This window comes from Artemia sp. Qi Xiang Cuo, chromosome 19 (assembly GCF_049724085.1).
Source record: "Artemia sp. Qi Xiang Cuo chromosome 19, ASM4972408v1, whole genome shotgun sequence".
NCBI lineage: Eukaryota > Metazoa > Arthropoda > Branchiopoda > Anostraca > Artemiidae > Artemia > Artemia sp. Qi Xiang Cuo.
In genome coordinates, this window is record NC_142812.1 from 37124406 (window position 1) to 37150792 (window position 26387).

The 26387-nt window shown below is 36.6% G+C and overlaps 1 protein-coding gene across 5 annotated transcripts in view; it reads right to left on the bottom strand.

Annotated features, from left to right (window-relative positions):
* Positions 1 to 26387, bottom strand: part of ATP7 (copper-transporting ATPase 1) — a 304355-nt gene that overhangs the window by 269558 nt on the left and 8410 nt on the right. For 2 of the 5 annotated variants that reach the window (XM_089105401.1, XM_089105400.1), the window contains exon 2: positions 13221 to 13291. The exons of 2 other annotated variants lie outside the window; for them this stretch is intronic. The gene's annotated coding sequence lies outside the window, so the exon portion shown is untranslated. Of the gene's footprint in view, positions 1 to 13220; positions 13292 to 14356; positions 14492 to 26387 lie in introns of those variants that run through there. One more of the 5 variants, XM_089105397.1, reaches the window with a different exon arrangement.

The following is a 26387-nucleotide window of genomic DNA, read 5'->3' on the forward strand; positions in this document are numbered from 1 at the left end:
TGAACGGCTCAGAAATCCAGCTCAGAAAAGCCAAAAATTGCAATCCACCCATCCCAAATCATAGGTTTCAGACAACACACACTAACGAAAGACTAAGAAATCTAGCTCAGAAAAGTCCGAAATAGTAATTTACATACCCCAAATCATGAGTTTCAGAAAACACACATCCCCGAAAGACGGGGCCCGGGGAGGGCCCTTGAGGGTCTATGAGACCCTCGTGGGCCGGCTGGTCCTTTGGGAACTTGGGGGACCTTTGAGGATCGGATACTTCCTTCGGGGTTAGAGTATGGGAATCATAACCCTTTGGGGTTGTGGGAGAGGACCTCACGACACTGTTCAAATGGAACTTGTGTATTATAACGATCACAGAGTTTCACCCTCAAATCCTCTTCTAAAATCTCTTCAAAAATCATCTTTTAAAATGTCTCTAACTGTTTCACCGAAATAATTCCCCAAAATAATAATTTGTTCTGGAGATATAATAAAGCCTTAAACATTATTAAAATGGGGGCTCGGCAGCCTTTGGGGCTCCGGGGGGCCCTTTGGGAGCCCGGAGAACCTTTGCGGACGGGGGGCTTCGTTCGGGGTTTGGTAGGGGGATCAGAACCCTTTGGGGTTGGGGTAGAGGACCTCACGACACTGTTCAAATGGAACTTGTGTATTATAACGACCACAGAGATTCACCCTCAAATCCTCTTCTAAAATCATCTTTTAAATCATCTTTTAAAATGTCTCTAACTGTTTCACTGAAATAATTCCCTAAGATGTCTAATACTGTTTCGCCCAAATAATCCCTAAACGTAATTTCAGCGTGTTCCTTTTGTTTTTGGCATCTCTGCGATGACACATTTCAAATTACTAAGAAACCTGATTCCCGCGCTAAAACAATTCATCGCTAAGATCAAAACATCCGGTCGGAAACAATTCTCTTGGTAGAACTCCAAAGCCATTAATTTAGGAATTCGCTCGGAAACAATTGTCTTTGGAAACAACAAATTAATTCACCTTTCGTGAATCAATAATTCCCCTTAAAAACAACAAATTACTTCCCCTTTCGTGTCAAATCAATCAATCATGACATCAGCTGTCACGTGTGATCTAAACCTCGCCGTGGAAACAATTCTGGTCGAACTCCAAAGACATTAATTAACTTGACGTCACCTGTCAGACAAGGTTTCCTATTTCTGGATCATAACATTCGCCTCGAGCGTGCCAAAAACACACCTGGAGAAAGAGACCTTGGAGAAAGAGGTCATTGACACTGTCCCCATTAAACTATGTAAAAAAGTTGTAGGTGGCAGCAGGGGTGAGGGATAGCGCTGGTACCCCCCCCTTCTACTGCCAACGATTTGAACTTGTACCTTGCTTCCATCGTTCAAAGTCTCTCCCTTTCACTGGCTCAAGTCCAACTATTCCAACATATAGTCTCAATATGTCCTTCCTCCTAATTTCTCCCTAAATGTTATAAATACAATCCCAAAGCTTAGAAAATTAAGCACTTGTCCCTTGGACATCCCAATCGACTTGATGAAAGCCATTTCAGACAAAATTGCTGAACCTTTATCAAATATTTTCAACCACATCACATAATCTGGTAAATTCCCAAGTTGCTGGAAACAAGGTTTTATAACACCTGTCCCAAAAAATACACCAGTCTGCCTTTCGCCAACATACGCCCCATTACACTCACTTCAGTTCTTTCCAAACTTTCTAAAGGTTTCCTCTGTGACTTGCTTAAAGTTTAAATTTGTCCTCGTATTCCGACAGTTTTGTAATTTAAGGAAAACCCCATTACCCATTACCCCATTACCATCACCTTTTACCTTGTGCACTTAGTACACACCATCGCAAGCAATAATGAGAAATCAACTGTTTGGTTGAACCTTGTATTGGTTGATTTTCAAAAAGCTTTTGTCCTGGTTGACAAGACCACCCTAATTCGTTCGCTACTGGTTAACTTTGAACTTGATCCTCTCTTAATAAATATTGTTGTATCGTTTCTTTCAAATAGATCTCAAGTTGTAAAATACAAAAATATTTTCTCTTGCCCCCTCCCTATTTACTGTGGAATTCCTTAAGGAACCTTATTGGAACCAATTTTATATCTTGTTAAGATTAACGATATTCGTAAGGAATTCCCCCCAAAAGTGGAAATACGTGGATGACTTGTCGGTCCTTGAAGTATGTCACAGGAATATTAAAAGTGACCCCCTCGAAATCCTAACCCATGTTTCGGATAAAGCTAAGAATATAAATATGAAAGTAAATTCCACTAAATCAAATATAGCCCAATGACGATAAATTTCTTGAAATCCACTCCCGTTTTCCTTGACCCTGTCCCACCCGAAATGCTTGTGAAGATTGTGAAACATGTTAAACTCCATTGCGTCACAATTTCTAATAATCTAAGTGGGACATGCATGTTTCAAATATTGTTAAACAAGCAGATTTTTCACTATCTATGTTAAAATTTTTAAACAAATTTAATTGCCCTAAGACGCATTGCCTCCGTGTTTATTTATCATTTATCAGGCCGCTATTGGAATATGCATGTCCGGTCTGGCATTCGCATCTTTTATGTGAGCTCAGAGAAAAAATTGAGTCGGTCCAAAAGCGTTCGCTCAGGATCATCTACAGAGCGCAAAAATCCATACTCCTTCCTTCTTAAATCCGCACGCATTACCACGTTAAAAGAACGGAGAGAACAAATTTGTTTGCGGTTTGCTACATCTGCAATTTCTAATCCTCGAACTGAGAACATCTTTCCCAATTTTTACGACCCCATTAGACCCAGACTCCCCCGCTTAGCTTCTTTGGCAATTCCAACTTATTCACCGATCCATACCGTTAGTGAGAGGTCCCGGAAAAGTTTCATCCCCTTTATTCTGAAGCGCCTTAATAATTCCTGATCTGTCCTGCACCGCAATTAACTCCTTCATCCGTTATTTTAGTTGTTGGTGTATGGTCACAATAATCATGCTTTTTTTTCTGTGGTCACTTTTATTTTGCCCATTTGTGATATTTATTTATGCTGTATTTCATTTTTGGCATAGTCTTCGGCACAATCCTTTCTTTAATTGTAAAAATTTCATTATTACTTGATTTTAAGTGTTTTTTTTTATTTTACAGTATTTGACTTTGAATACAAATTCGGCAATATTTTTCTTCTGGCCTGTGATTTTGTTTTATCCCCCAACCTCTCTGTTTCTGTTTTTTCCATTAGTCTCATAAAGTTCAAAACGAACTTCTAGGACTTGGAATTTTTTCATTTTTCTTTTGCGTTAAATTTTTATTGACCATTTTATGCTTGTATAGCGTTTCTTTTACTTTTGTCTTGCTGTATTATTTGTTTCTTTGTTTTTCTTTCTCTTTTAGGATATATGAAGCGAATTTGGCTCTATTAGAGCTTGTGATAGCCTTTTGAAAACAAATATTATCTTATCTTCCCTTTTTGTCTTTTTTTTTCGATTTGATCATATCGGCCCAATGGTCATAGAATATCGAGAGGGAGATCGTTCAAAAAGAATTTCAAAATTAAAAATGACCTTTTTAAGCAACAAAAGAGACCGTTTCACAGCAAAGTGCAAAATTCTGCCACTTTGGGCTAAAAAGTCAATATTTTGGACCAAATAATGCCAAAATGATATAAAAACCGCACAGAAGTGAGACGAGTTTGACTCCAAATGTAAATGCATAAGATAGACGATCATTTTAGAACCGTCAACAAGCTATTTATTTCATCTCCCAGTTTCAAAGAACATAATGTCTCGCAGTAGCACATTTGTTTCTAAACAACTGTAGTCTATACAAAATTTAAAGGTTATTATGGACAATTCACACAAATAGTTAAAATGATTATATAGTGTTGTGTAGTTGTGGCGACCATTACAGAAGATGTCATTAGATCTTTTCTTGGAGGCGTAGGGGGGGGGGGGGCTGAAACATCAGATTTACAAAATTTCAGGTTCAGGTCCTTTTTATTGCGGAGGGAAACCGCCTCTTTGACTCGCTTCACTTAGAGGAATATATCTAGATGTACGACAGGAAGGTCAGCTCTTCTCTTACGGCAGAAATGGTATTTATCAAAAAGTCTAAGCATGTGAGAAGAAAGTTAAACTTTCACGTAAAGAACAGTGTATTAATGAGGGGGGCTGCTTAAGCTTCCCTTGCGTTCAGCGCAATATTAGATATGGTATTGAAAACACATAAAAATGAATTAATTTTTTCTAAACTTAAGAGAGAGATTAATGCTTAAATGAACATAGATCATACTATATAGGAGGGGAGTTACCATCCTCCTTCCTCTCATGCCGCCACTCTTTACAATAAGGTTTGAATGTTATATCTCAAAGCTGCAAGAATTCATATCCTAAGATAAGAGCAATGTAATAGAAAATTTTATTTTTATCATAAGTCTTCAAGAATGGCAGGGCTTAATCAATAACGTTTGCTTGAAACAAACAATTGTCAGTAAATTTTTTTGATAGGAAATTAGTAAATGGGGGTATTTTCCAAATTTAGGGGGGGGGACTTTATTGTATTAAAGATTGCGTTCACTTAAAATACCAAAAAAAGGTATTTTTCAACGAAAATACTAGGAAAAGGTTTTCTTATAAATCTAGGAAGGAGATATCTGGAACGGGGAGTGGCAATTACCCCCCCCCCCCTTTATGTATTAATGTGCCTGTTTGAAATTTTCTATATCTTCTAAAATTTGCACTTTTTATACTATTTGTTTGTCAAATAGTAAATAACACTATTAAAATTAGCAAATTAGTATAAAATACCGAGCTTTTCTATCAAATCTAGCGCACTGTCTTGAAACACAAACGCCTTCCGAGAATGCTTTTGAAACACAAATATCCCTCGGGGGTTTACCAGAGCTGATCCCACCTCTGGATTTTATTATGAAACCGTGCGACCTGTCATTCTCTCCTTGGAAAAAAGTAAAGACCGTTAGTAAGAAAACTGTCCATTTATTCTAATACAAAAGAATAAATTAGAAGCAAAACAACATATGGTAGCCTAATATCCAAGTAACAATCGGGGTGCCAAGAATGTGCATTGTCATCCATAAATAGCCTAGAACCACGAAAAACTGGGCAGAAAACGTGAGCCGTCATTTAATTTCCATTGAAATGAGATAGACTTTCAGTCATGCATTTGTCTAAGATCTAATCCACTCAAATATTTTTTTTTCTTTTCATTTTTAACAAGATTGCTGCGTTAGAGAAAAAAGATAATGTCATATTTGGCAAATTTAACACACTACTCATGATCCTTACTGATTTATCTTTAATGTAATTTAAAGTAAATTTGAACAAGATTTGGTTGTTATGCCCATTAGTATAATCCACAACAAATAATTTTTTAAACAGATTATGGAAAGTATGAACATACACGTCTAGAGCAAAAATTTCAGGGAAGGAAGAATCAAATTATTCAAAGAAGGTTTTGAAATATAAAAAAGTGCAATTTTAAGTGAGAACTTGGCGATTTGTGCCAGGAGAGTGGTCCTCAACGCCTCGCTCTTTATGCTAAAGTTTGACTCTGTCTCACAACTTTATTTTTTAAAACAATAAAAACTTTAGCGTAAGGCACGAGGTGTTGAGGAGGGGAAAGCCCCTTTTATATACGGAATAATTTCTGTTCTTTTTAAGTTTTAATGTCGCTCCTTACTTTCAGTTAAAAAAACTTCTTTTCTTTTGTTAATTTCTGAACATTTTTGAATTAATGCAGCTTTGATTTTGGCTCACCGTACATGAATAATTAAAACGAAAGTCTCATGTTAATTTTCCTTTTTTTTGGTTAATTGGCATTCTGGAAATTTTGTTCTGAAGTAACTCAAGAATTAACTTAGGTAACGAGTTTCTATATTCGTATGTTTTTATTACGTATATTAGGGAGTTCGCTCCCTAGTCAATACCTCGCTCTTTACGCTAAGGTTCGAATTTTGTCCGAATCACAAACCCCTGAATCAAAGGCCGGTTAATTAGAATAGATGGCTCTTTTGAAAGTACTAAAAAAAACTGTAGCGTAAAGAGCGAGGTATTGACTAGGGGGCGAACCCCCTCATAAAAATAATAATTTCTCTCTGTTTTAAGTCTTAATGTTGCTTCTTGCTCTCAGTTGAAAAAAACTTGTTTTTGTTTGATTTCTGATGATTTCTTAACTAATTCTCGGAAATCTGGCTTCTTAGAAATTTCCCTTCCCCAAGAAAACATCCTCCATGGAAAGATCCCCCCACGTATCTCCTACTCTAAACCCGACCCCCAACTAGAAAAAAAATCCTCCTGAAAACGCCTGTATACTTGCCATTAACCAACACTATATGTAAATAATGGGCAAAGTTTATAACTGCAGCCCTTCCCCCGGGAACAGTGGGGGATTAAGTCATCCTCAAAGACATATTAATTAGATTTTCGACTATGCTGAACAAAATGGCTATCTCAAAATTTCGATCGGGTGACTTCGGGGAAAAAATGAGCGTGGGAGGGGGCCAAGTTGCCCTCCAATTGTTTTGGTCACTTAAAAAGGGCACTTTTAATTTCCGTTCGAATGAGCCCCATCATGATATTCTAGGACCACTGGGTCAATACGATTACCCCTGGGAAAAAGAAAAAAAAAACAAATTAACACGCCCCCGTGATCTTTCTTCTGGCAAAAAATGCAAAATTACACATTTTCGTAGATAGGATATTGAAACCTCTGCGGTAGGGTTCTCTGATACGCTGAATATGATGGTGTTATTTTCATTAAGGTTATATAGCTTTTAGGGGGTCTTTTCCCTTTTTTTCGAAAATAAGCCAAATTTTCTCAGGCGCGTAACTTTTCATGGGTAAGATTTTTGATGGGAAACTTGATGAAACTTATATATTTGAAATCACAATTAAAATCTGATTCTTTTGATGCATCTATTGGTATCAAAATTCCGTTTTCTAGAGTTTCGGTTACCATTGAGCCGGGTCGCTCCTTACTTACAGTTCGTTATCACGAACTGTTTGAAACGCTTAAAAGTGAAATCTTTGAACTAAGATCTTGCATCTTCTGTCGTTTTCATGCAAACGTCTTTCATCATTCTGCTCTGATCAGCGGTCTGAGAACAATGATGAGCATATCATCCAAGTTCTCTCATCATTGTTCTGTATGGCAGAACAGTGGCGTCCTTCACACTTTTTGCTAAAATCAGTGAGCTGTAAGATCTTTGAACAAAGACGAGTTAACAAACGATAATCTTTGCAGAAAGATGCAAGATCTTAGATGTAAGATCTTAGTGCTAAAAAACGGCCCTAATGTTAGGGTCACCAATTCACGAAAATATAGGGAGGGGGGATATTTTCAATTACCCACCTGCAACCCCCCAATTGACGCCCCATGTATAATGTATGTGATACAAAATACCTAAATATTGCAAAATATATTTACCGAAGAGGAATATATTTAGCCATTTTTCACGTTTATAGAAAAATAAAATATCTTAGAAGAAACCAATGGCTCACTAAAAGAAATGGCAGTCAGAAATGACAGAGATCAACGCAAGCTTCTCATTCTATTAATATCTTAGGTATTAAAAGGTTAGAGACAATAATGATGCTTAGGAGATTCAATAGGAGCGGTACTTGATAGTGCAGTTTCACAGGATCGTAAATATGGGATCAATAAATTCTCTTTTAATTGAGCTAAAGCATGAGCTCAACAACAGGCGGACATTTTTGCTAGGCCGATTAGCAAAAAAAATATATCAGATGTCCAATTTTTAAAACATAATGTATGAATTACACATCAAAGGGTTCTGATATAGAACTTTAAAAAGCCACAGTACAAGTTTCAATCTAAACAACCTTGTTATGGGCGGTGCGATGGGTGGGGGGGATTTTTTGCCTCTTCATAGCATGTAATTTCATGGCTGTTTTACCCGACCATAAGTCTCTAAATAATTTTAAATATTTGCTGATTATATGGCAGGCAGTCAAATTTTAGCGTAACGAGGAAAGAAATGAGAGAAGTGGTAGCCCCTTTCATTGTAGTATAATTTTTGTTCATTTTAAGTTTAACATCGCTATTTCCATTCATTATAAATACAACTTATTGTTTTATTTTAACGAAAAATGACACTTAATAACAACATCTATTCACGAGGATGTGGTCCATTTGGCCATCCCCCTTCAAAATTATCTTCACAAAAAATACCAGAATATTTATCATACAAATCAATTGTTTTTTTTACGCTTTTATTTACAGCTAATTTTTTTTACATAAAGAATGAAAAACGAGCAAAAACGGGGTTTTTAAAGGCCAAATGAAAATACTGAAAAAACACAACAAATAGAATAAACGAGTCATATTTCGGTTTTCTCAGAAGAGAAGCCGATACTTTAGTAATCCCTGAAATGAACCTTGAATCACTTTACCAGTCATATAATCAAACACTTGAACAACTCCTTAGGTCTCAAAGGGTGTCTGCAAGAAATGCAATAATTAAAATCCGAAATCAGATGACACAGTTCTCCAACTTATTTAATTGCTAGTTCGTTTTGTTTTTGAGTGATTGAATTGTTTTCTTTTCTTTTATTCCTCAGTTGTTAGCATAGTTTATATAATTATTAGGCGCCACAGGTTTAGCCCAATACTGCAAACATTATGATCTCACGATTAAGACTGTTTACTCTCATGCTGACAGGGACTTAAAAAAACCATTGTGCACCTACAGAAATCACTGAGAATTAAAACAAAATGGGTGGTAATGCATGCCTGATTTGTGTCACGTAGGCCTTTCAAAAATAAAAACATTTTCTATGATGTACATTTTATATGAAGGGAATGCGTTTTCATGTTGGACAGTCGTACTTTTAAACTACAGGATACGACCTAAAACAATAAAATTCATTTTCGTTCTTTAAGAATTCACATTAGCAGTTATTTTACTTTTAGATTTTATTTTAACTGACTCATAAACATTTACTACAATACTTCACATCACAGTTTATAGAATTAGCAGTATGATCATTCTCTATCTCTCCCATTATAAAAACCCGGACAGGGGTGCGAGTGCTCCGGAGAACGTTTTTGCAGATAGAAACATAGGCGTTATCAGATCTTTTCGCGGGTAGACAAGTCAGATTTCTCTTGGACACGAAACAAATGGAAACCCGCTATTACGAATAATGCACTTGGTAACCATTTCTCAGTGATTGACGATAACAGACTAATCCGCTAAGGCAGAAACAAGTGGGAGGAGCTTTTTGTTCGCACCGAGACCGAAGACCAGAAATTATCTGCGATAAGCTTACTGTCTATAAACTGTGCTTCACATTGATAGGATGCTGCACAAGGATCACAGTTTTTAAACAAAATTCTTCCAATAGCCTCCATTTTATCTCATTAATTAAATCCAGCCAAGACAGTCCACAACGAAAACAACGTGGCCGATGGGAGAAGGCTAATTCATAGATATTAAGCCCATCCTAAAGCGTAGTGTATTTTTATAATTATAGAAACGACTTCCTATAATAGAATTACAGGGATGAAAGCCAAAACTTTTAAATCACAATTCTCTATTAGACTAGGGTTAATATCTGATATGTTCGGAGGCAAAATTAATTAAGTTTATGAAGCATGCAAAGGCGAGAATTCAAAAAAAAACATTCACGGCTAGCTTTGACTGAAAATTCGCTGGGCAATAAGATACACCTCAAGTTACTCACTTTTCTTGTTTCTAGAAGGATGAGTAAAGTATATAGGCCTACTCTTTAAACTTGAAGAGGCATATATTTATCACGGCAGTAACTACCCATAGCAGCGGCTGGCACTGAAAAATTTGGTTCCTAAACTTACAAAAAGCTAGAGATGGAAAAAAAATATGTTTAAGGTTTTTTCCTCAATGATAACTTTTATTGCCATGGGGGGGGGGTTACCCGTACTTTACCATGACGGTGAAAAAAAAACTACAAAATATAAACATTAAACATGCCATTAAATCAAACATGTCCGGAAATCCATATTATTTAGAATATTTCAAACCCTCCTTCATATTAATACCACATAAATTACACTTCATTGGTTTATACCACGGTTGTCTGCTTTTCCCTGTGTTGGCTTTTGTTTTTCCGTAGTTTATTCTTTCTTTGCCTGACCATAAGGTCTAACTGTTGTATTTAAGTAGTTCACTGACTTATATTTGCAATAAATTAAGGAATAGCTTATGACAGTTGAAAAAATAGCCAATTTTTGCAAATCTGCCTCTAATGCAAGCACAGAATTAAGCATGTATTAGCATAATACAGTGACATTGAAACTTATTTCATAATCACATTCTGTTCATAATCATTCTCAATCCCTCGTCCGTTACTATAAAACCTAAAAATTTAAAACACCCTAGTAGAAACAACCATGTTGAAAATGGACATATTCGTACAAGTTAACCGCTTCTAAAGCGACCAAGGAGGATATATAAAAATATAAATCCTGAAAATAAGGTTTAAGCATTTCCCCTTGTATTGCTAGAACAGGAAAGTACTAATCGCGCACCAACAATATACGTATTTGACGACCTCGCACCTTTCCCCAATCCAAAACTTGAGAAATTTGGTTTTATCATTATTCAGTGAAATTGAAATTCACTTAGCAATAATACCTCTTATTCCCTCTGCCTGTGTCAATGGCCTTCAAGGAAAGGTCAGAACCTTCCCAGGATAGTAAACCTATGATCCTCCGATAATTTTAAGCAATCATAAAGCAATCGAACCTGATTTTCATCTTAGCCTGATTTTACTTAAAAACCTATATTCCTAGGAACAACAATAAATACTTCCTATGAACCGATTCCTAGAAACAACAATGATTCCTTGGAACAACAATGAAAGTCAGAAAATTCAACAACAAAACTAAAAATACTAAAAAAAAACATTCCTTCGAGTGAATCACTTTTTCATAAACAGTATGGTACCAATCACTATAAAAATTAAACACAACTACTAAACACTGGATTGAAAAGAAGAAGAAAAACCTATTATCTCGAGATTGTCAATGGCATATTATATATAAAGTAGGCAACCGATAAGAATGACCATATGTTGTAAACAATAGCCCAAAAGTAAAGAACAGTAATAAAGCTTCTATATTTTTTTATATTAGTCATTATCACGCAAAACAGAAGTAAATAACTTGATTTATGAGAGACATTAGTTTATACATTTACAACTCGGCAATATCTTTTTGTTTAATTATGACCTGCAACAGTTGGCTCCCTGGTATTTTGGATCTAAACCAGGGGACTAAGCAGGCCAGGATTTACACAAAGAACCAGTAGACCCGGCCTAGGGGCACACAATACCGGGAGGGGGGTGCCAAAAAAGAATTATTTTTTCTTAACAAAGACTGGACTGATGTGATTTATCGTCAAAGTGCCAGGTGCACTTTGCCGCCGCAATGCTTATTCGCAGAAAAGTGATCTTAAAACAACACAGGAATTCCTTAGCCGCTTATAAACTGTCAGATGTCTCCCAAGAATGGCAGATGAGAGCTCGGTATCAACTCTCTCTTGTATTACTTTTGGCTCATCACTCATCAGTTGCCTTCTGTTCAGGGCTTCTACGAATTTTCGGGAATTTCCCTGTAAATCGCTTGATCCTAGGGGCGCCAAAAACGCTTAAGCCTAGGGGTGCCAAAAACTTAAATCCGGCCCTGGGTTTAAGGCACATGAAAAGGCAGCTTTATGGAAAAAAGCAAAGTTCTTTTTCTAACGGTCGTCTCAAAAATTTCGCTGAGTATTTTTGTGAAATCAGGCTCTTTAAACGATCTTTTTTCGTCGTGAATTCATTGACCCTAATAATATAACTAAGAAACTGATTATTAAGGAGCTGAGCGGCTTTTACGGCGGAGAGGGAGGAGTATTCCAAGCGCACTTCCGAAGTTCGCAGTGAAAAAAAATGTTTCCTGTAAACTGGATAAAAATATTTAGTTGAAAACTGAAGTATATCTTTTTCAAAAATGTGTGCTCTAAAACTGTTTCTGTCAAAAGCTAAACGCATATACAACTTTCAAATGCTTCAACATTTTTCAAAAAATATTTAGGTCAACATTTAGACTGCTTGATTTTCCACTTAAAAGTTCAAATAGGCAACGTTTTCACCAACTAAAATTTTTGACACCAACGCCCCCCCCCCCCAGCACCACCATAGACTTCTTAAAAATAGTTGTTTTCAATCTTCTCAAAGGTGTTAAAATCGTGAACACACGATTGCATAATTTCTGAACACACTATTGCAAGAAATACGCAGACTTTACGACGCCATATATAGGGGGGCGTTCAGACCCTGAACAACGGTAGTTGACTTGACTTTCAAACTAATAGATACTTTTTAAAGTACTGATCATTTTCATTGCTTTCTGCTCCGGTAGTATTGATTTTCCACATTTCGCGTGGCAACAAACGGATTTTTGTACAAAAAATAGCCAGAAAATGGCCCTAAAGTTATACCTAGATAACTGTCCCTTTTCCTGTTTCTTATAAATAACCTGAAACCAAACCGACCAACATGGTAAAACTCCGAAAAAAAAAATTGAACTAAAACGTGAACAAAATGATCCCAAGAAAAAATAAGAACGAAATAAAATCCAGAGAGAAAAAAACTCGCAATTAAAGACTGCGGCTGTTTTCAACAAGTAAATGAGCTCGCCTCCCTCATACGAGCTCTTTCGCATTGTGGCCCACTCTGTCCAGCCGTCAAGGCAGACATGAAGGTACACTGCTCGGTCCAATAATCTGTAGGAGGACACGCCAAGAACCGAATACTTGAGAAACAGCTTCATCCGGTGTTGCACTTCTATCTGGAACGATCTTCCTGTGGATATTATTCCCGCAAATCCCTCTGTTGACTCCTTCAAAAGAAGGTTCAACAGACATTTTAAACCTCGAGGTTTCGGAACGAGGTAAATGAATAGCGGCATATCAGATACCTTTAAGTACCTGGTGCCGTGAATATAGGAATAATAAAAAAAAGTTAAAAGAGCCATATCTGGGTGGGATTTCTTTCTTTTTTATTTTCGTTTAGGACGGCTACTGGTGAAGTATTGTCATTATCTTGGTAGAAAAAAAAAGATTCGGTTTCCTAGAATTATTCTGTACAGGAATGATAGTAAAAAAAAACAACGGTAATTAAAAAATCAACACGAGTTTTTTTTTTAAGAGGACAACATTAAATACAGGTTTAATTTCCTACCTCAGTAAAACTTAATGAGGGAGCAGGTGTAACTTTGCTTGTAGAGTAGCGGCTCTCCAGAAGAAGCCAAACTAAAACCAAAAGAGAGGCATTTTTAGAGTTTCAATTTTATGATCTTTTCCATGGTTAAACTCGCATTTATGACGACTCATCCACAAACCCCCTAACGGTCTCATATAGCCCTAGGTTATATACAAAACTAAAAAGAAACAAAAATGGTACCGTTAGATTCCCTGCCTTATGCTCCTTTTCAGCATAATATTCGTTATCACCCCCTCCCCCTCCCCCTCCCCCTGATGGACCCATATATAGTTATCTTTTTGTTTTAGCTCGTCTCCTTCAAGAGAGCCGCTACTCTGCAACTACACCTAAACATTTACCAAAACAACTAAGAAACGGATCCTTAGGCCTCTCAGACCTTAGTTGTCAACAGTCACAAAAATTCTTTGAATACCAGTCATAGAGGAATTCGGTTAGTAGGCCTATATCCATCCATAAATAAGAAAATTTTATTAAGAATATTTTGGGAATTTTTCAAGTGAACTAAGTTTTTATATGTTTGTGGGACTTAGGGATAAGCTTAAGGGAAAAGAAATTTTATGATATAAGCGCAGCTTTAGTTTCCCCTGATAGTTCTATCGAATATTATACCCCCTCCCCTGCATCGAAAGCAAAATTAGATAGCATCTCTGTATTATATTTAAGCTATTAACGCATGAGCAATTTTCTGTAGAAATTCTGTGGGCCCAACCGACTAAAGCAACAGCTCTAACGGAAAATTCGAACTTGAAAAAACGATTGTGAGGCATCAGAGCCACCCCTTAGAAATTTTTTTAACCCCGCCCCTCCCAGGCAAAGTCAGACGTTCCTGTAGTCGAGTAAAAATATGGTAGTTATCGGTTAGCCACCATACACTCTAAAGAATGATCCGATAACCAGTTTACTGCTGTCTGTATACGGAGACAATTAGGTATTATAGTTAGGTTAGGTTACATTTGGTATGCAGCCCCGCTATACTCAACCCACAACCCCCCAGAATGTAAAAATATACAGCCAAAAGAGTGTGTACTGGCTAACAGATAAGTACCAAAATATTAATTATTATAAAGCTAAAAATAACAATAATGATAACTTACGAAGATGAACTTGAGCTGATGATGCTTTAAAAAAAAAAAGATGTCTCTAGATGTATCAAAGAAGATTTTGAACGCGATCAAGTGAAATGATTCAAGTTCAAATCTTCAATGTACACTCCTTGACATACACTGAAACTAATATGCAGCAATAATGGAAGATTTGAGTAGGATGTTTGTTTACACTTCGCATGCCCTTCACTTTTCAAAACAAAGTAGCGTGACTAGGGTTCAATAACCGCGTCATAATTGCGTCATAGGTGCATACAGTTCATATCTTTAGTGAAGAGCATAAGAAGAGTCCTCCAAATCCATCCCGAGTCCGTGTTTAGAGTAGCTAAAACTGTTGTTCAAAAAAGCTCAGACTCGTTAGTAGAACTGCAGTAGAACTCGTGAGTTTCTGTTTTTTTCTTATTTTATACAACGTTTGGGTCACATTAACATCGGAACTTTGAACCCCGGCTCCCTCCAAAAGAATAGAAGATTGGCAGGAGAAGATCTTGCTACTTTAAAAAGGCACAGTTTAAGCTCAATTAAACAAAAACTAAGTTTTTTTCCAAAATAAAGTAAAAAGCAACGTTAAAAAAAGGAATGGAAATTATCCTGAATATAAGTAGCTCTTTCCCTTGAAGCCCCATTCTTTGAAAGGGTTCATTAAAAGTATTTGTTTTTCACAGTAAAATATTCAGTTTAAATGTTTTAAAATGACAATCGGTAAATGACACCATGCACCTATCAATTGGCTACATTTGTTGCATTCTAATATGCTTTGTATAAATCAAGATTTAAACTTCAGCGTAAGGTGTGAGGCTGGCACGTACGCATGGGGGCCTCCAGAACCAGTCCCCCACCCCCCAAAACATCAATGTTTTTATTTTATTTTCCCATAATTTTCCAATATTTCTCACAGAATAAGGGATTTGAAGTATTTGTCCCCGCTCCCCGAAACAAATTCCTGCGTACGTGCCTGGTGTGGGGGCTTGAGGGTGCATAAGGCCTACTTTATTGCAGGGCAATTTCTGTTCGTTCTAAGTTTTAACGTTCCTCCTCAAATCATATGAAAACTTGTCTTTTTTATTTAATTCCTGTCTCTCTATAATTTGTTTACAACAGGTAAATATTGATCGTAGAACAATATATTTAAAAACAAAATCTATCAAACAGTTCGTGGTAAAGAACTGTAAGTAAGGAGTGACCTGGCTCAATAGTAACCGAAAATCCAAAAACGAAATTTTGATACCAATACATCAAAAGAATCGAATTTCTATGCTGATTTTAAAATATAAAAGTTTCATCAAGTTTAGTCCTACTCATCAAAAGTTACGAGCCTGAGAAAATGTGCCTTCTTTTCGAAAAAAGAGGAAAACACCCCCTAAACGTCATAGAATCACATCATCAGATTCAGCGTATCAGAGAACACTACTGTAGAGATTTCAAGCTCCTATCTGCAAAAATATTGAATTTTGTATTTTTTTTTGCCAGAAGAAAGATCACGAATGCGTGTTTATTTGTTGTTGTTTTTTCCCGGGGGTGATCGTATCCCAGAGGTCCTAGAATGTTGCGAGAGGGCTCATTTGAACGGAAATTAAAAATTCTAGTGCCCTTTTTAAGTGACCAAAAAAATTGGACGGGCAACTAGGCCCCCCTCCAACGCTCTTTTTTCCCTAAGTCACCCGATCAAAATTTTGAGATAGCCATTTTGTTCAGCATAGTCGAAAAATTTGATAACTATGTCTTTGAGGATGACTTAATCCCCCACAGTACCCGGGGGAAGGGCTGCAAGTTATGAACTTTGCCCATTGTTTATATATAATATTGGTTATTGGGAAGTATACAGATGTTTTCAGGGGGGATTGTTTCTGGTGGGGGGGGCCGGGGGAGAGGATTACGTGGGAGGATCTTACCATGGAGGAAGAAAATTTACCATGAAGGGGGTGCCAGATTTTCCAGCATTATTTAAAAACAATCAGAAATTAAATAAAAAAACATTTTTTTTTATTGAAAGTAAGGAACAACATAAAAGCTCAAAACGAACATAAATTATGACGTATATGAGGGAGTTCGCCGCCTCGTCAATAACTCGCTCTTTACGCTAAGTTTTTTTTTAGTATTTTCAAAAAAAAACGGCCTTTCAAAAAAAAATAAGACGGCCTTTGTGATTCAGGGGTCATTCTTATAGAATTGGAACAAAATTCAAAATTTAGCGTAAAGAGCGAGGTATTGACCGGGGGACGAAGCCCCTCATATACGTAATAATTTCTGTTTGTTTTAAGTTTTAATGTTGCTCGTTACTTTCAGTTGAAAAAACTGTTTTTTTTTTCATTTAATCACCACACGAGACTGTACCCTTGGTAACTTGTGCACGTTTAAAACCAGGCAAAAAAGTAAGTTGGAATGCTAAGGAACATTAAACTGACTAGCATCCAACGGAAATCAAAACGGTTTTTCGAAATTTTAAGCCAAAATCTTACAATTTCTTGTCTTTTTATTAATTTTAGAAAACCCTTTCCATAGAAGAATTTTCAAAGAAAAGTAAGATCTAGATTAAACCAAACATGAGCAGAAATAAAGTCAATTAATTTTCCAACCGTAAAACTACCGTTAATTACCATCAATAAATAAACAAACCCACAACGAACAGAAATTACAATATATAACCGAGTCAAACTCAAAATCAGCAGAAACTAAGAGGTGTATGGCTGACGCCCCCCCCCCCCGTACTATCTAATGACCAGCCTAACTTGCACTTTACTAAAAACAATCCTTATTTTGAGTTTTGTGTTTTCTCCTATTTCTCCTAATATCGAAAAACAAAAAATTATCAGCATCATAACCAAGATTACTGAAGAAAATGAATATGGATTGACAGTTTTATATACATATATATATATATATATATATATATATATATATATATATATATATATATATATATATATACTGATATTCATTCCTGAAAGTCCTCCCAATATTGGATTTATAAAAGTTAAAAAAGAGAAAACGGTACTTATGGAGACGCTAAAATCGTGGACGCTCCGTGACAGCCTGTGATGAGTGGATGCTCCGTATAGTGGGCGCTCCGAGCAGTGGGCACTCCGTCGCGGACTCAGTGACACGGGACGCTCCGGGGGTGGGCATTCAGGAAGCAACCCGCATTGGAAGGGTTCCGAGGAAGACCAGTCCAATTTTAGACTATGTGAGTTTTTTTTTTTTAATTAACTGTTATATTTATATTTACTTATGTACTAGCCAAAAAGGCCGAGACTTTACGCTTGCAAAAAACCCCGTTTTATAGGCTCTTTATTGCCTCCCCCCACTCGGTCCTCGAACGCTTTTTGTTCCCTTTCAGCATTTTCTTCTGTTTTTAATCTTGATACTCATGGCAATATTTTTACTCTAAGGAGCTTACAGCCCCCTCTATGGATTGATCACAAAGATATTGCAGATAATGCCGTATACAGAGCGGGGGGAGGGGGGTCGCAGGTAATCCCCTAAAAAACCCAATCAAGATCTTGCGATATCCATTTTGTTCAAAATAGTCAAAAGGTCAAAGAAATATGCCTCCAGGGATGATATGACCCTCACAGTCCATTGGACAAACACCGTAAAATACAAACTGCCATTTGTTTTTGCATAGGTTTTATAGAAAAAAGGTGGGGGGCTTGTTTGGTTTTGGCAGCGGGATTGGCTCTAAACTTCCAGAGGTCGCTCTCAAGGTTTAAAAGAATCAATAAATTTTTGCGGGAGGGGGTAGGGGGCCTGAAAAAACAGAAACTGTTCAATCACAGATCAGTTTGAAATTTAAAGCCGGAAAACGAAGAGGAGAGTTCTTCCCGTGCTAAGTTGTTTCCTGGCTTTTCTTCCAACAAAGTACCACATAATTTTGTAAGACCTGACTTCTGTGTTAATTTTTTGTTTCAATTGCATCATTGATCCGAATTTTGCCATTTAAAAAAAAGAGTAAAGAATACGGCATTGGACTTTATATTCCCTACCGGGGGGGGTGCTAATCTCTTTTTCATGGCCCTTCATCCAGGGAGTGCAATGGGGGTTTGGGGGTCCAACCATCCTATGCTTTCTCACACTTTGAAGACAACAGAAGGCATTTGAACTTTCTAGTACGAGTAAAAAGTATCCGATGTGTGAAAGTTGCAATGGATTTTGCCTAACACGAAGCTGATTTTCCATTTTAGTATCAAGAAATCCAAGTGGTAAATAAAGGAGAAGGTTACAATGATTGGGATACCCTTTAAGACGATGCTTAATGGATTTGAATGAAAATGTTAACAAAAGCGCTAAGAATCCGTTGGACTTCTATAATTTGGCCTATATATTTGCACATCAAGGGGAGTGGGGTTAGGTTAGGGGCGCTATCCAAATACTTTACCCCCACCCTCTAATACGAAAATATATAGCCCAAAGTATATCATTATATAAACTAAAGGTTATGCAAAGGTTATATTTAATTACGATTAACCTAACTTCACTTTTTGGGTGTGTTCCGTATTATTAACAAGTACCGAGAAAACATTTAAAATGTAATTTTTTTTTAGCAAAGTGTAAATTATATTCTGGTCTTCAGAAGGCGCGGGGGGCGCCAACCCTCCTCCTCTTAGTTTCTGCTCGTTATGGGTTATTTACCGTTATGGGTTATGTCCTTGTGGACATTAACCGCATATTTCCACGGAAAAAATCCACCAGACAATTCCCTCCCCGTTGAAAACTTGCCCTGGAGAATCCCCTGTAAAATTCTCTCCATATGTAAAATTGTGCATCCAAAGAAAATAGGAAGAGAAATAAAAAAGAATCATGGATGTGAATTTAGGGAAATTCCTCCCAGAAATTTTCCTCCCCACTGAAAATTCTTCCCATGGAATTTCCCCCCCCCAGCCCCGCATAAAACACCCCCACGAAAAATATCCATGTGTTTCCCAATGGCAAATATTTGTTTACATTTTCCAAATGTAAACAATGGGCAAATTGTAAAACTTAGAGCCCTCTCCCCATGGACTGTGGGGGTCATATCATCCCCAGAGGCATATTTATTGGATCTTTCAATTATGATGAGCCAAATGGATATCTCAAAACTTCAATCCGATGTTTTTGGGGTAAAAGGAGCGCGGGAGGGGGGATAATTGCCCTCCAATCTGTTTGGTCACTTGAAAGGGCTTTTAATTTTTGTTCGAATATTCTAGGATCTTCTAAGATCCTCTCCCAATCTTCTAGGACCCTTGGTTCGTTAAGATCATCCCTGGGGGAAACAAAAAACAACAACAAGAAACAACACACATCCGTGATCTTTCTTTGACAATAAGGACACAAAATTATAACAAAACTTGTTATTATTTGTTTAAAAGTGCCAAATCAGTGACACCTTTGGGTTGGTTCAGAACGTAAAGTGAATGGCTTTTGCTATCTTGAAAACTAGCCGGGTTAGGTGAATGAAACTTTCATGGATTAATCTGCAACCCAAGTTAGGGATCCAAAAAAAGTATTTTAAAGTTTCTCTACCCCTTCCACTCCTATAGTGTAGGACTACAGACTTTTCATGAGCTTAAAAAGATTTTCTTTATATGAATGAAACATTCCGAAATGGAATATCAAATACATGTCTAAGACGGTATTGTTTATCTCATGTCTCTACCGTTTCCCTACTAATATTGTTTGAAAAACAATATTAGTTTGTCCAAACTTAATTTCTGTCTTGTCCCAAACTTAACAAAAATTGTAATTCAACTTAAAACCTCAGCTCAAATCCTGGGAACTGCCATGACCAACAGTTTGGATAAAGCACACTAAGCCCACCCAACATGTTTCTTTTTTTCAATTAAGGCAAGTAAGGTAATCAAAAAAGTTACCAGCAGGTAAAAAAAACAAGGTTCTGACAATAATAATGATTAGCTTGACTTACAGTCAACTAAAACCAAAAATATATAAACTGTGAAATGCACACACAGGGGTACGAAAGTTTAAAAGGGCTGAGGGGTATAAAACAGCTGTCATCAACGAAACATCTAATGGCACCCTAAAAACGGCCCAATACTTTGAATTTTGAATATAGAAACTGGAGTTCTAGATGATTCCCATTTCGCCACCTTAGCAAGTAGTTGAGTTGTGCAAATCAAACTTCCATCAATGGAACCAGAGCCTAAACTACACCCAAAAGAGTATTCTGAAGCCTCTATCTTCACCTCCTCCACTTCCAAAAGGTACTAAACTATGATGAACTTAGATAAACTTTATTTTACAAAAGTGAAATTCTTGGAAATAGATCCACAGCAAGAATGAGGCCAAGGATAAGTGGGTTAAGCCTCATGCCTTTGCTAAATCCTGATTAAATCTTTTCTGTTCTGTTCGATTCTGTGCAATCTGTTAAGTCTAAAAATACAGAAAGAATAGAAATAGAAGCTTTAAAACCCCATCTTGGAGGACAATTTTTAGGCATAATCCATTAAGCCACTCTAAGATGAAGACTACTCTAAGATCGAAGATACTACTTTCTAAGATGAAGGTAGCATGCTGGTAGTAGGTGCAATATCTTATACCATAAATCATTGCCTTTGAGCCACAATTGCATTCTGCTTGCTTAACTTAAAGGTAACTTCTAGATGATAGGGTTTTCACTTTCATGAAAAGTAATTGAGTAGTCATAATGAAACTTTCAGGAATTAATTCAGAGCCTAAATTACACCCTGAGAAAGTTTTTTCAAGTTCCTATCTCTACTCATTTCCTCAGCTCCCTCCCCCCAATTAAAAAGAAACAGCCCTAGATTATATGTGAAAGTTGCTGAATTTCTTTTTTCAGAATGGCATTATTTAGTATTATGCACCATCTATTAACAACAAAATAAAATAAAAAATAAATTCAGACCAACAAACTCATCAAACTATTGCATGTAGCCTAGGGTTATGTTAGAGTTTAGAGGAGGGAGGGTGCTTTTATGCAGTTATACTGGAAGCAACTCTTAAAATCTAATAAATAGGAAACATGTGAATGTAGTAAAGTAAGAATTCAGTTATTAGAGTATTCAGAGAGACACCTTAGATCAGTGATTCCCAAAGTGATCCAAGCGGGCCCCCAGGGATCCACGGGAGACTCGAAGGAGGTCTACGTTGGCGGACAGAAAAAATAGGGGTTCACAACCGGTAAACTGTGGTCCACAACAATTTATCTGGTTTAGACAGTGAAGAACTAAAACGATGGCTTTACTTCACATATCAATGTGAGCAGATAATATTTTAAGAAGCTATGCCCCTCCTCAATATCCAACTCTTCACGCTAATTTTTTTTTAGTACTTTAAAAAAAAACTCCTGATTCTAATTAAACGGCCCTTGTGTTTCAGGAGTTATTCTTAAAGAATTGGAACAAAAGACGAACTTAACTCGTTAGAGTTCGTTACCACGAACTTTTTGGTTAGTACAGTCAACAAAATAAGCAGCAATATTTGCACAACTGTGCAATGAAAAGGATGAACACTTCCAACGATTACACTTACATACACTCGTTTTCGAAAGGTTTATGCTTAAAAAAGATTTTATTCAATTTTTGAATCAGTTTTTGGAAAGTAAAGATCCAGATTTAAAAGAAAACCTGATCAATTTAAAAGCAGACATCCTGTATCCAAAAGATTTGTTCAACAAATTTAATGACACTAACTTCCAATTACAAGGGTCAGCCTCAATAAAAAAAAAGGGGGTGTAATTTCAGCTTTTGAAATTTACAAAGAAAAATATAGGTCTGCGATTTTTCCCGGTTCCCGAACTTGCCAGAGGTACAATGCCTTGATGAGGATATTCAGATACACGTTCAATATTTAATTCCCCAGCATTAATTACCTAAAGATATTCAGATGAACATGTATCCTAAACATACTTGATGAAATGGAAGTAGAGAAGGTGATATTACAAGAGGAGCTACTGAAGCTTAGCACTAATGAGGAGAGAACTTTAGATTAGGGTATCAAATTTTGGCTGAAGGCAGAAATACCCCAAAAACATTCTGGACTATGAGGAATTGCGATAAAAAATTTCATGACGTTTTCTGCATCAAATCTCATTAAAAAATATTTTAATTTCTTTACAAAATTTGTAACAGAAAAAAGGATCAACTTGGCGCAACACTAGCTGAAACTAAAGAACACAATTTTGATAACAATAGATACATCAAAAGAATTTAACTTTGTTCCAATTCTTTAAGAACAACTCCCGAAACACAAGGGTCATTTAACCAGAATAAGAAGTGTTTTAAAATACTAAAAAACTTTAATGTGAAGAGTGAAGGCTTGATGAGGGGGCAGCCCCTCATTTTGTAGAATAATTTTTATTCCTTGAGTTATAGTGTTGCTCCTTACTTTCAGTTGAAAAAACATGTCTTTTTCATTGAATTCCTAATAAAACTGAAGCCAAATATTGATAACATCAAGTATATCCCTCCCATTAATTTATAATTTTTTTATTATTGTCATTGTAGAAGCTATGTTACGTTATTGATTTTACTTTTATGTACATTACGTCTATTATCATATTACAGTGTAATATGAAAACAATAATAATTAATAGTGTTATAACCAATTATTTGAATAAATACAAAACAAGAAAATATAATATTTTTCTTTTATACCACTCCAAATAGGGAGTTTTATAAACAAGATCAGTGAGAATTTAAATTGGGTTCTTGTGCTATGCGTGAATGTCAAAAAGTGAAGGGTAGGCTACTCATCTGTTATAGCGCTGACCACTCAAGAAGTGAAGTTAGGTTAATCTAATTAAATATACCTAAGTATAATAAAATATAATACTATAGAAACACATTTGGGCTATTTATTTGCACATTCGGGGGGAGGGAGGGGTAAAGTATAGTGGGTCCACATACAAAATGTGTTAGGTACAATTATTCTGTAGGCTATATTATGGAGTATGAATTGTTTTTCAACTTCACACTGTGCAAATACTTTACCCCATTCCTAATGTGCAAATATATAGCCCAAATTACATACTTCCCATTTATTCTGTCACTTTTCTTTGCCTTGTCTCATGCTATGCTGAAAGAAACTAAACAAAGAAACTGGTTCTACAGTGCGTCCATGGGTGAACAACTAGAGTGGTCAGCGCTATAACAGACAAGTACCGAGTAAAGCAAGATGGAATCCCTTTCTTGACTGGCCAACTTTACTTTTTTGACATCCACTCACAGAAAATCAATTAAATTCTCACACTCTTTTTTTGAAAACTGTTAATTTGGGTTTGTAACTCAGCCGAAACAGAACTTCCTATAGTTAGTTCTAATCTTCACATTCTTTGTCAGGCTTTGGGAATATGGTAGAAACTTAGCTGCAGGGGGTCCACCAAAACCAGCAAAATTTTGAAAGGGATCTATGAGAAAAAAACGAGTTTAGGAACCTCTGCTCTAGATGATGGGCAACTTGCTATTTTTGAAAGTTTTGGTAAATTAAATTTTTAAGAATCAATGCAGACCTTGAACGATGTCCAAAACAAGTCCTTTGAAATATGTACCTCCACCTGTTCCCCCCTCCAAACAGTGCTAACCTATGATGAACTTAGACAAACTTTGTGTTACAAAATTGAACCTTTAACAAACAGATCCACAGCACAAATGATGCCCAAAAGAAGTGAGTTAAGCCTCATAATAACACTACAACAACTCACTGTAGCACCAAGCCACCTGAGGCCAATAGAGCTGCACAGACTCCTCCTTCATCTCAAAATAGGTGAAGCTTCACCCCCTCCCCCCCATGAATTCTGATTTACTTCAAACCATTCCTTGGGACACCTACCCATCCAAGTCAGGGCAACCTCCTTCTTGTTTGTCTCCAAATGGATGGCCATAAAGCACAATCTTTGACAATCTATCATCCTTCATCTCTTAAATGTGTCCTAACTGTCTTAGCCTTTCTTTCATAATAGACCTAAAAAGTAGGATTGAACACATTTTTTTGTATAGCTTGTTTTTTGAAATAAGATAAGATAAGATTTATTGCTGAAAAATGGCTATCACAAGCCCAAAAGGGCCAAATTCGCACTTTAGCATCAAATACAGCGAAAAAAAAAACAACAAAAACAAACAATCAAACAACAACAGCAAATTATAAAAGGGTCAATGTCAAATACGTAAAAATGTTAAAAATAAAGTACAAAGTAAACTCATAAAATTAGAAGGCCAATGTCAAGTCAGCAAAAATGCTCCCCCTCCGAAAAAAAAAAAAAAAAAAAAATAACACAAAAAAAAAATCGTAAAACTAACAAGAGGATAAAGTAGAATTAAAACAAAAACATAAGTTAGTTGGTGACTAACAAACATAAACATAAAAACTCCAAAATTGCAAAATGGGTATTAAAATTAATAGCTATGAGGTAAAGAGTGAGTGAGGGGGGGTGGCAGCGGAGATTCAGTGGTTGAAAATGTCAACTATGTAAGGGATAATAGTTCTTCTATATCTTTTAGTGCAAACTCTTATTGGGGCAAGAAGGGAGATTTTTGTTGACACAGAACGCGGGAGGCGAGGTTGAAGGGGTGAATATTGACCAGGGAAAAGGGGAGTTGTTCAAGGGCTATGAAGGGCATTGTTAGCACAATGCAAAGTAATTTTTGCTCTGCTTTCCTTAAAGTTGACAAGATTAGCTCTCCTAAGAAGGGAAATATAAGGTACTTTACCCTCATTGAAGATAATTCTTAGGCACCTTTTTTGTACTGCCTCTATTCTGTCCGACAATTCAATGGAAATGCCAGGATGCCAAACAGGACAGGCGTACTCAAGGGTTGGGCGTACAAATGACATATGAACAACCAAACAGGTACCCATCCCAACACAATTTCTTTGGAAAACATTTTACAGATCTTCCTTTGCCTTTTCAAGCACCCACGTTTTGAATCTGTACCTGAACACTGTCATTATTGTAGCTTCCAATATTTAGGTTTCTAGCAAGAGTTTTACAAGGTATCTAAGTATGCTCCTGGATGAAAAACCTCTCCTTTCAAAACAACATTTAGGCTGTAGAACTGGAATTTTCTCACAATGTTGGCCTTATCAAGAAACTATAGCATGCATTTTCTCAAATGCACGCTATTATGTTCCTATTCTTCTAAACTCTTTTCAAATTGAGAAAAAAACACCCTGGGCCTTGGCTATTCCACTTTTTATATCATATCATTATTTATAATACTACGATATAATACAACGATGTTGGCACAATGTATTATTTTTTTAATTTTTTTTTTTGGTTTTAGACCAGGGTACTTTGTATTGAAGGAATTGTCGTAGAAATTTCAAAACCGGCTCATTCCATTGGAAATTGGAGTGGCCTGTGCCCTTTTTAATAGTCAAAAGTGATAGGAAGGCTACTAATACCCCTTCCATGCCCACCATTTCCCCAAACACATCCAATCACAATTTTAAGATAGACATTTTGCTCAACGTAGTTGATTTCCAGATGGAAATTATGTTTTTGAGGAGGATACTCCCCCCATAGCCCTCAGGCCAAGGGTTGTAAGTTATACTCTGGGGGCATATAAGGCTTTTATAGAAAGCTTTGTTATAGAAAATTCAAAAAGGGCTCATTCGATTGGAAATTCACAGGGCTAGTGCCCTTTTTAATAGTCAAAAGTGATTAGAGGGCAACTAACCCCCCTCTCAAGCTCACCTTTTCCCCAAACATGTCCAATCAAAATTTTGAGATAGCCATTTTGTTAAACGTAGTTGAAAGTTCTGGAAAATAGGCCTTTGAGGATGACACCCCCCCTTCCCATAACCCTCAGGGCAAGGGTTTTAAATTATGCCCTGGGGGCACATGAGGTTTTTATAGAAAGCATTGTTGTAGAAATTTCAGAAAGTGCTCATTTGATTGGAAATTGAAATGGGTAGTTCCCTTTTTAAAAGTCAAAAGTGATTGGAAGGCAACTAACACCCCTTCCATGCCCACCATTTTCCCAAACACATCCAATCAAAATTTTTAGATAGCCATTATGTTTAACGCAGTTGAAAGTTCTGGAAATTTTGTCTTTGAGCAGGACAGTCC